General features: G+C 43.0%; 1 long non-coding RNA gene across 1 annotated transcript; it reads right to left on the reverse strand.

The window, feature by feature from the left end:
- Nucleotides 1-4,657: 4,657 nt before the first annotated feature.
- Nucleotides 4,658-5,537, reverse strand: LOC138680527 (uncharacterized). The gene is made up of 4 exons (XR_011321635.1): nt 5,259-5,537; nt 5,072-5,179; nt 4,909-4,980; nt 4,658-4,781 (listed from the first exon to the last, which is right to left on the reverse strand). It is a non-coding gene; the product is annotated as an uncharacterized lncRNA (long non-coding RNA).
- Nucleotides 5,538-8,920: the final 3,383 nt, after the last annotated feature.

Here is an 8,920-nt window from a genome sequence, read left to right on the forward strand (position 1 = left end):
AGCACCGCGCAGGGAGGGGGCTCCCTGCGGGCTTCCCTGAGCCCCCCGCAGCAACGCGATGTGATCGCGTTGCTGCGAGGGTCTCCTCACCTCCCTCCCTGCTCGAGCCCCGGATCCAAGATGGCCGCGGATCCGGGTCCTGCAGGGAGGGAGGTGGCTTCACAGAGCCTGCTTAGAGCAGGCACTGTGAAGCCTGCAGCGCTGCATGTCAGATCAGTGATCTGACAGAGTGCTGTGCAAACTGTCAGATCACTGATCTGTGATGTCCCCCCCTGGGACAAAGTAAAAAAGTAAAAAAAAAAATTTTCCAAATGTGTAAAAAAAATAAAAAAAAATATTCCAAAATAATGAAAAAAAAAAAAAATATTATTCCCATAAATACATTTCTTCATCTAAATAAAAAAAAAAAACCAATAAAAGTACACATATTTAGTATCGCCGCGTCCGTAACGACCCGACCTATAAAACTGTCCCACTAGTTAACCCCTTCAGTAAACACCGTAAGAAAAAAAAAAAAAAAACGAGGCAAAAAACAACGCTTTATTATCATACCGCCGAACAAAAAGTGGAATAACACGCGATCAAAAGGACAGATATAAATAACCATGGTACCGCTGAAAGCATCATATTGTCCCGCAAAAAAAGAGCCGCCATACAGCATCATCAGCAAAAAAATAAAAAAGTTATAGTCCTGAGAATAAAGCGATGCAAAAATAATTATTTTTTCTGTAAAATAGTTTTTATCGTATAAAAGCACCAAACCATAAATAAATGATATAAATGAGGTATCGCTGTAATCGTACTGACCCGAAGAATAAAACTGATTTATCAATTTTACCAAACGCGGAACGGTATAAACGCCTCCCCCAATAGAAATTCATGAATAGCTGGCTTTTGGTCATTCTTCCTCACAAAAATCGGAATAAAAAGCGATAAAAAAATGTCACGTGCCCGAAAATGTTTTCAATAAAAACGTCAACTCGTCCCGCAAAAAACAAGACCTCACATGACTCTGTGGACCAAAATATGGAAAAATTATAGCTCTCAAAATGTGGTATTGCAAAAAATATTTTTTGCAATAAAAAGGGTCTTTCAGTGTGTGACGGCTGCCAATCATAAAAATCCGCTAAAAAACCCGCTATAAAAGTAAATCAAACCCCCCTTCATCACCCCCTTAGTTAGGGAAAAATAAAAAAAAATGTATTTATTTCCATTTTCCCATTAGGGCTAGGGTTAGGGCTAGGATTAGGGTTAGGGTTAGGGCTAGGGTTAGGGCTAGGGTTAGGGCTAGGGTTAGGGCTAGGGTTAGGGTTAGGGCTAGGGTTAGGGCTAGGGTTAGGGCTAGGGCTAGGGTTAGGGCTAGGGTTAGGGCTAGGGTTAGGGCTAGGGTTAGGGCTAGGGTTAGGGTTAGGGTTAGGGCTAGGGTTAGGGTTAGGGTTAGGGCTAGGGTTAGGGCTAGGGTTAGGGCTAGGGTTAGGGTTAGGGTTGGGGCTACAGTTAGGGTTGGGGCTAAAGTTAGGGTTAGGGTTTAGATTACATTTACAGTTGGGAATAGGGTTGGGATTAGGGTTAGTGGTGTGTCAGGGTTAGAGGTGTGGTTAGGGTTACCGTTGGAATTAGGGTTAGGGGTGTGTTTAGATTAGGGTTTCAGTTATCATTGGGGGGTTTCCACTGTTTCGGCACATCAGGGGCTCTCCAAACACGACATGGCGTCCGATCTCAATTCCAGCCAATTCTGCGTTGAAAAAGTAAAACAGTGCTCCTTCCCTTCCGAGCTCTCCTGTGTGCCCAAACAGGGGTTTACCCCAACATATGGGGTATCAGCGTACTCAGGACAAATTGGACAACAACTTTTGTGGACCAATTTCTCCTGTTACCCTTGGGAAAATACAAAACTGGGGGCTAAAAAATAATTTTTGTGGGAAAACAAAAAGATTTTTTATTTTCACGGCTCTGCGTTATAAACTGTAGTGAAACACTTGGGGGTTCAAAGTTCTCACAACACATCTAGATAAGTTCATTGAGGGGTCTAGTTTCCAATATGGGGTCACTTGTGGGGGGTTTCTACTGTTTAGGTACATTAGGGGCTCTGCAAACGCAATGTGACGCCTGCAGACCAATCCATCTAAGTCTGCATTCCAAATGATGCTCCTTCCCTTCCGAGCCCTCCCATGCGCCCAAACGGTGGTTCCCCCCACATATCGGGTATCAGCGTACTCAGGACAAATTGGACAACAACATTTAGGGTCCAATTTCTCCTGCTAACCTTGGAAAAATACAAAACTGGGGGCTAAAATATAATTTTTGTGGAAAAAAAAATATTTTTTATTTGCATGGCTCTGCGTTATAAACTGTAGTGAAATACTTGGGGGTTCAAAGCTCTCACAACACATCAAGATGAGTTCCTTAGGGGGTCTACTTTCCAAAATGGTGTCACTTGTGGGGGGTTTCTACTGTTTAGGTACATTAGGGGCTCTGCAAACGCAATGTGACGCCTGCAGACCATTCCATCTAAGTCTGCATTCCAAATGGCGCTCCTTCCCTTCCGAACCCTCCCATGCGCCCAAATGGTGGTTCCCCCCCACATATGGGGTATCAGCGTACTCAGGACAAATTGGACAACAACTTTTGGGGTCCAATTTCTCCTGTTACCCTAGGGAAAATACAAAACTGGGGGCTAAAAAATAATTTTTGTGGGAAAAAAATTTTGTTTTATTTTTATGGCTCTGCATTATAAACTTCTGTGAAGCCCTTGGTGGGTCAAAGTGCTCACCACACATCCAGATAAGTTCCTTAGGGGGTCTACTTTCCAAAATGGTGTCACTTGTGGGGGGTTTCAATGTTTAGGCACATCAGTGGCTCTCCAAACGCAACATGGCGTCCCATCTCAATTCCTGTCAATTTTGCATTGAAAAGTCAAACGGCGCTCCTTCCCTTCCGAGCTCTCCCATGCGCCCAAACAGTGGTTTACTGCCACATATGGGGTATCAGCGTACTCGGGACAAATTGGACAACAACTTTTGAGGTCCAATTTCTTCTCTTACCCTTGGAAAAATAAAAAATTGGGGGCAAAAATATAATTTTTGTGAAAAAATATGATTTTTTATTTTTACGGTTCTGCATTATAAACTTCTGTGAAGCACTTGGTGGGTCAAAGTGCTCACCACACCTCTAGATAAGTTCCTTAGGGGGTCTACTTTCCAAAATGGTGTCACTTGTGGGGGGTTTCAATGTTTAGGCACATCAGTGGCTCTCCAAACGCAACATGGCGTCCCATCTCAATTTCTGTCAATTTTGCATTGAAAAGTCAAACTGCGCTCCTTCCCTTCCGAGCTCTCCCATGCGCCCAAACAGTGGTTTACTGCCACATATGGGGTATCAGCGTACTCAGGACAAATTGGACAACAACTTTTGAGGTCCAATTTCTTCTCTTACCCTTGCAAAAATAAAAAATTGGGGGCAAAAATATAATTTTTGTGAAAAAATATGATTTTTTATTTTTACGGTTCTGCATTATAAACTTCTGTGAAGCACTTGGTGGGTCAAAGTGCTCACCACACATCCAGATAAGTTCCTTAGGGGGTCTACTTTCCAAAATGGTGTCACTTGTGGGGGGTTTCAATGTTTAGGCACATCAGTGGCTCTCCAAACGCAACATGGCGTCCCATCTCAATTCCTGTCAATTTTGCATTGAAAAGTCAAATAGCGCTCCTTCCCTTCCGAGCTCTCCCATGCGCCCAAACAGTGGTTTACTGCCACATATGGGGTATCAGCGTACTCAGGACAAATTGGACAACAACTTTTTGGGTCCAATTTCTCCTGTTACCCTTGGTAAAATAAAACAAATTGGAGCTGAAGTAAATTTTTTGTGTAAAAAAGTTAAATGTTCATTTTTATTTAAACATTCCAAAAATTCCTATTAAACACCTGAAGGGTTAATAAACTTCTTGAATGTGGTTTTGAGCACCTTGAGGGGTGCAGTTTTTAGAATGGTGTCACACTTGGGCATTTTCTATCATATAGACCCCTCAAAATGACTTCAAATGAGACGTGGTCCCTAAAAAAAAATGGTGTTGTAAAAATGAGAAATTGCTGGTCAACTTTTAACCCTTATAACTCCCTAACAAAAAAAAAAATTGGTTCCAAAATTATGCTGATGTAAAGGAGACATGTGGGAAATGTTACTTATTAAGTATTTTGTGTGACATATCTCTGTGATTTAATTGCATAAAAATTCAAAGTTTGAAAATTGCGAAATTTTCAAAATTTTCGCCAAATTTCCGTTTTTTTCACAAATAAACGCAGGTACTATCAAAGAAATTTTACCACTATCATGAAGTACAATATGTCACGAGAAAACAATGTCAGAATCACCAGGATCCGTTGAAGCGTTTCGGAGTTATAACCTCATAAAGGGACAGTGGTCAGAATTGTAAAAATTGGCCTGGTCATTAACGTGCAAACCACCCTTGGGGGTAAAGGGGTTAACTGGTCAGCATGGCGGCGGTCCGACATGTTCCACAGCGGCTCCCGACTTTGTACTGCTTCGATGAGGGTGTTCACATTGATGCCCTCCTCTTCATCATCTTGTTCAGGAGCACGCTGTGAAGCCTAACAAAAAGATAAGAATAAAAAGGGAAAGATTACAACACATGAATTTTACATTTTACTAAACACCAAACAAAAAAGGAACTTACTCTTCGGCGACCGCCGCGATTATCATTCCGACGACTATGGGAGGTGCTTTGAGGAACTCTACGTCGAGCCCTGGATTGTGAAGACTAATTAAAAAAAAAAAAAAAAAATTAATAATGTTCTTTGATCGAGGCATATGTATTGTGTGCTGTGCTGAATGTTTGTGTTGGGTGTAGTGCATTGTATGTGAGGATCGGCCTGTTCAAAACTTACACTATGCGCTCCCGCTCCTTGTATTTCTCCACCCTGTCCGTCTCCTTCTGTTAGCCCCTCTGCTTCATATTCCTGTGAATACAGAATAAACACATAAAGGCTTAAAATACAATTGCCATTGTTGCACCAAGATAAAAAATTTATGAAGAAAAAAAATTAACACCTCAGTTTGCTGATGATGTGCTGGGGGGCTCTCAGAAGAAGACATTATGATCTTGCGTCTATCTTGGGTTGGTCGGTCCCTTGCTTGGGTCCTCTTGGTCCCTAGAATCTGTAAGCATAAAGGGAGTTCTAAGCCACTATACAAAAGGATAGATAGATAGATGCAGCTTTCAGGACTTTACACTTACATCTGTTTCCAAAACTTGGGGCTTGCGTATAGCTTGGGTCGGTCGGTCCCTTGCTTGGGTCCTCTTGGTCCCTAGAATCTGCAAGCATAAAGAGAGTTCTAAGCTACTATACAAAAGGATAGATGCAGCTGTAGGGACTTTACACTTACAACTTTTAAAAAAAAATGGGGAGCCTGCTTGTGTACGTCTTGGGTCAGTACCTACTACAGTACCTACAGTGCCAACTTATTTTTGATTTCCCCCACCACAAAAGAAAAAAAAAATTCTTAACCGTCAAACTTGATATGCTTGATGCACAAGCTGCCAAACCCTCTACCTCCTGTTTCCCCACACAAAAAAAACCCCAAAAAATCCCTTTAAAACAACACCAAAACTACTTAGAACTTGATATGCGCAATGCGCATGCTGGTAAAACCCACCTAAACAAAGTTTAACCTTATAAAAAATGTTCCTCATTCGAAATTAAAATACCAATCCCCAAAATTGTTAATTATGATTACCCTACAGTTTGTATTTTCTAAAACCAGATAACATATTCTATAGCAAAGATTTGCATTACACATTTGTATATATAACCTTTACTGCATGTTTACCCAATATTACATTTATCTTGAAATGAGACTACTGAAAGTTTTGTGAAATTTTTATTACTATATTTTTTTAAATTTTCTTTTTTTTAGGGTACAGTAGGAGCTACACTGCTCTTTATTTGAAATACAAGTACATTATGGAAAACAACAAAGATGCAGAACACATCACACATCATTTATACACACACACAAAACACATTTTACACCACAGCTATTCAAAATACCAGCATAGTATGAAAAACATATAAACAGGGCAGGCAGGCACACGCACGCACGCACGCACACACAGCCACCTTCTGTCTGTCCCTCGGCGCTCTGCTTCTCTGCCCTGTGTAAGCACAGCGGCCGGAAAGCAGAGTGGTGACGTCACCACTGTACTCTGCTTTACGGCTGGATGGCGCTCACAATGCAGAGAAGCACAGCACGGGGACAGACAGCGGAATTTACCTTTTTTTTTTAACTTTTACACTGGTAACCAGGGTAAACATTGGGTTACTAAGCGCAGCTCTGCAGTTAGTAACCCGATGTTTACCCTGGTTACCGGCATCGTTGGTCGCTGGAGAACTGTCTGTGTGACAGCTCTCCAGCAACCAAACAGCGACGCTGCAGTGATCCGGATCGTTGTCGGTATCGCTGCAGCGTGTGACGGTACCTTTAGTAAATACATCAAAAATCAACATTAACCAATATGGCATTGACAAATGCACATGCAACCAACAAGATGCAAACAAACATACCTGCTAGCAGAGTCATAACGCAAGCATAACACATGAAAAGGCATAATATTGACGAAGGCATAATAAGGTGCAGGCACGTGAACACATACATACAAAAGCACACAGCAGTACAAAAATACACACACACACACACACACACACACGGCCATCAGTCCTCCAGCTGGAGCTTGATATATTCACAGTGGCAGGCCTCGGGGTGGATCTGGACTGTAGCAGGGCACTGGCTGTTGCAGGACGACGGCAGGCCTCAGGTTGGATTCAGGTTTTAAAAGCTCTTGCTGTACTCAGTACGTCATACACAAATGCGCACACACACACACACACACACATGCACGCTGGATGGCAGTACTTACATGGCTGTCTCAGGCAGGGTCTGGCTGGCACGGCCTCTCTGGCTGGCTGGCAGGGCCTCTCTGGCTGGCTGGCAGGGCCTGGCTGGCAAGGTCTTGCTTGCAGGGTCTGGCAGTGTGTCTCTGGCTGGCAGGGCCTCTCTGGCTGGCAGGGCCTCTCTGGCTAGCTGGCAGGGCCTCTCTGGCTGGCAGGGCCTCTCTGGCTAGCTGGCAGGGCCTCTCTGGCTGGCAGGGCCTCTCTGGCTAGCTGGCAGGGCCTCTCTGGCTGGCTGGCAAGGTCTTGCTGGCAGGGTCTGGCTGGGTCTCTCTTGCATTGAAGGGTCTCTCTTGCTGGCTGGTACATTTGGGAATGACCTGTCCTCTTTATATAGTTTTTGGGTTGTCTGGGCAAAGTATCCACTTTTTGGAGCATGCTCAATCAAAAAAAGCGGATTGAGGCGACGGATCCGCCAAAAAGCGGATCGCGACGGATCCGTCGCCCATAGGTGCCCATTCTAAAAAAAGGCGGACACGACGGATCCGCCGCGGTCCGCCTTTTCGGCGGCGCCAAAAAACGTTACAAAGTCCGTCAAAGTCTAGACAACGTCCGCCAAATATCGACGGATCCGTCGCATGGTGGATGGTACGGACGACCATCCGCCACAATCCGTCTCTAATGCAAGTCAATGGGAAAATAGCGGATCCGCCAAAAAAAATGGCGGATCCGCCATTTCACGAAAATGGCGGTTTTTGACTGACGCCGAAAGACTGAAGTGTGAAAGAGGCCTTATGCATATGCACAGTACAGACCAAAAGTTTGGACACACCTTTTCATTTAAAGATTTTTCTGTATTTTCAGGACTATGAAAATTGTCCATTCACACTGAAGGCATCAAAACTATGAATTAACACATGTGGAATTATAAACTTAACAAAAAAGTGTGAAACAACTGAAATTATGTCTTATATTCTAGGTTCTTCAAAGTAGACACCTTTTGCTTTGATGACTCCTTTGCACACTCTTGGCATTCTCTGCATTTCGCTGATTGGGCGCGGTTGGCTGGGTACGACTAATCACCGAAGCAGTGTTTAAATCCCGTGGCAATATCGCTGATTGGTCGCGGCCAGCAGCGAAGTATAAAGCACAGCCACGTAGTATATAGCAGCCATGTATTATATAGCAGCCACGTAATATATAGCAGCCACATAGTATATAGCACAGCCACGTAGTATATAGCACAGCGATGTAGTATATAACACAGCCCACACAGTAGATAACACAGCCACGTAGTATATTGCACAGCCACGTAGTATATAACACAGCGATGTAGTATATAGCAGCAAAAATGAACTTGTGGGCCCTTTTCAGGTTGAGGATGGAGTGAAGCTCAACTCCCAGACCTACTGCCAGTTTCTGGAAGACAACTTCTTCAAGCAGTGGTACAGGAAGAAGTTGGTATCGCTTAAGAAAAAAATGATTTTCATGCAGGACAATGCTCCATCACATGCCTCCATCTACTCCACAGCGTGGCTGGCCAGTAAAGGTCTCAAAGAAGAAAAAATAATGACATGGCCCCTTGTTCACCTGAACTGAACCCCATAGAGAACCTGTGGTCCCTCATAAAATGTGAGATCTACAGGGAGGGAAAACAATTTTCACTAATTTCCAATCCCATCAGGATAGAAATATAGAAGAGATCCTTTGTTAAAAAATAAAATTTTATTTGAATCAAATTTAAAATACAACAATAGCAAGAGTATGTCACAGAAAGGGACATCACCAGGATCCAGATATGTTACAACAATTATAACCAAGAAAAACCATCAATTGACATTTTAATATTGGAGATATTGCATATATATTAATATGCCAGAGAAACAAATAAATAAATGCCACTTAATAATAACTTCACCATAATCAGTGTTATATAGTAATGCTCTGTGTTGTGAATTCTGTGGCTGAATTCACTCCTGTGGTCACAAGTGGTACTGCAGCTTCTGAGCTT

This window comes from Ranitomeya imitator, chromosome 5, assembly GCF_032444005.1.
Source record: "Ranitomeya imitator isolate aRanImi1 chromosome 5, aRanImi1.pri, whole genome shotgun sequence".
NCBI classification, from domain to species: Eukaryota; Metazoa; Chordata; class Amphibia; order Anura; family Dendrobatidae; genus Ranitomeya; species Ranitomeya imitator.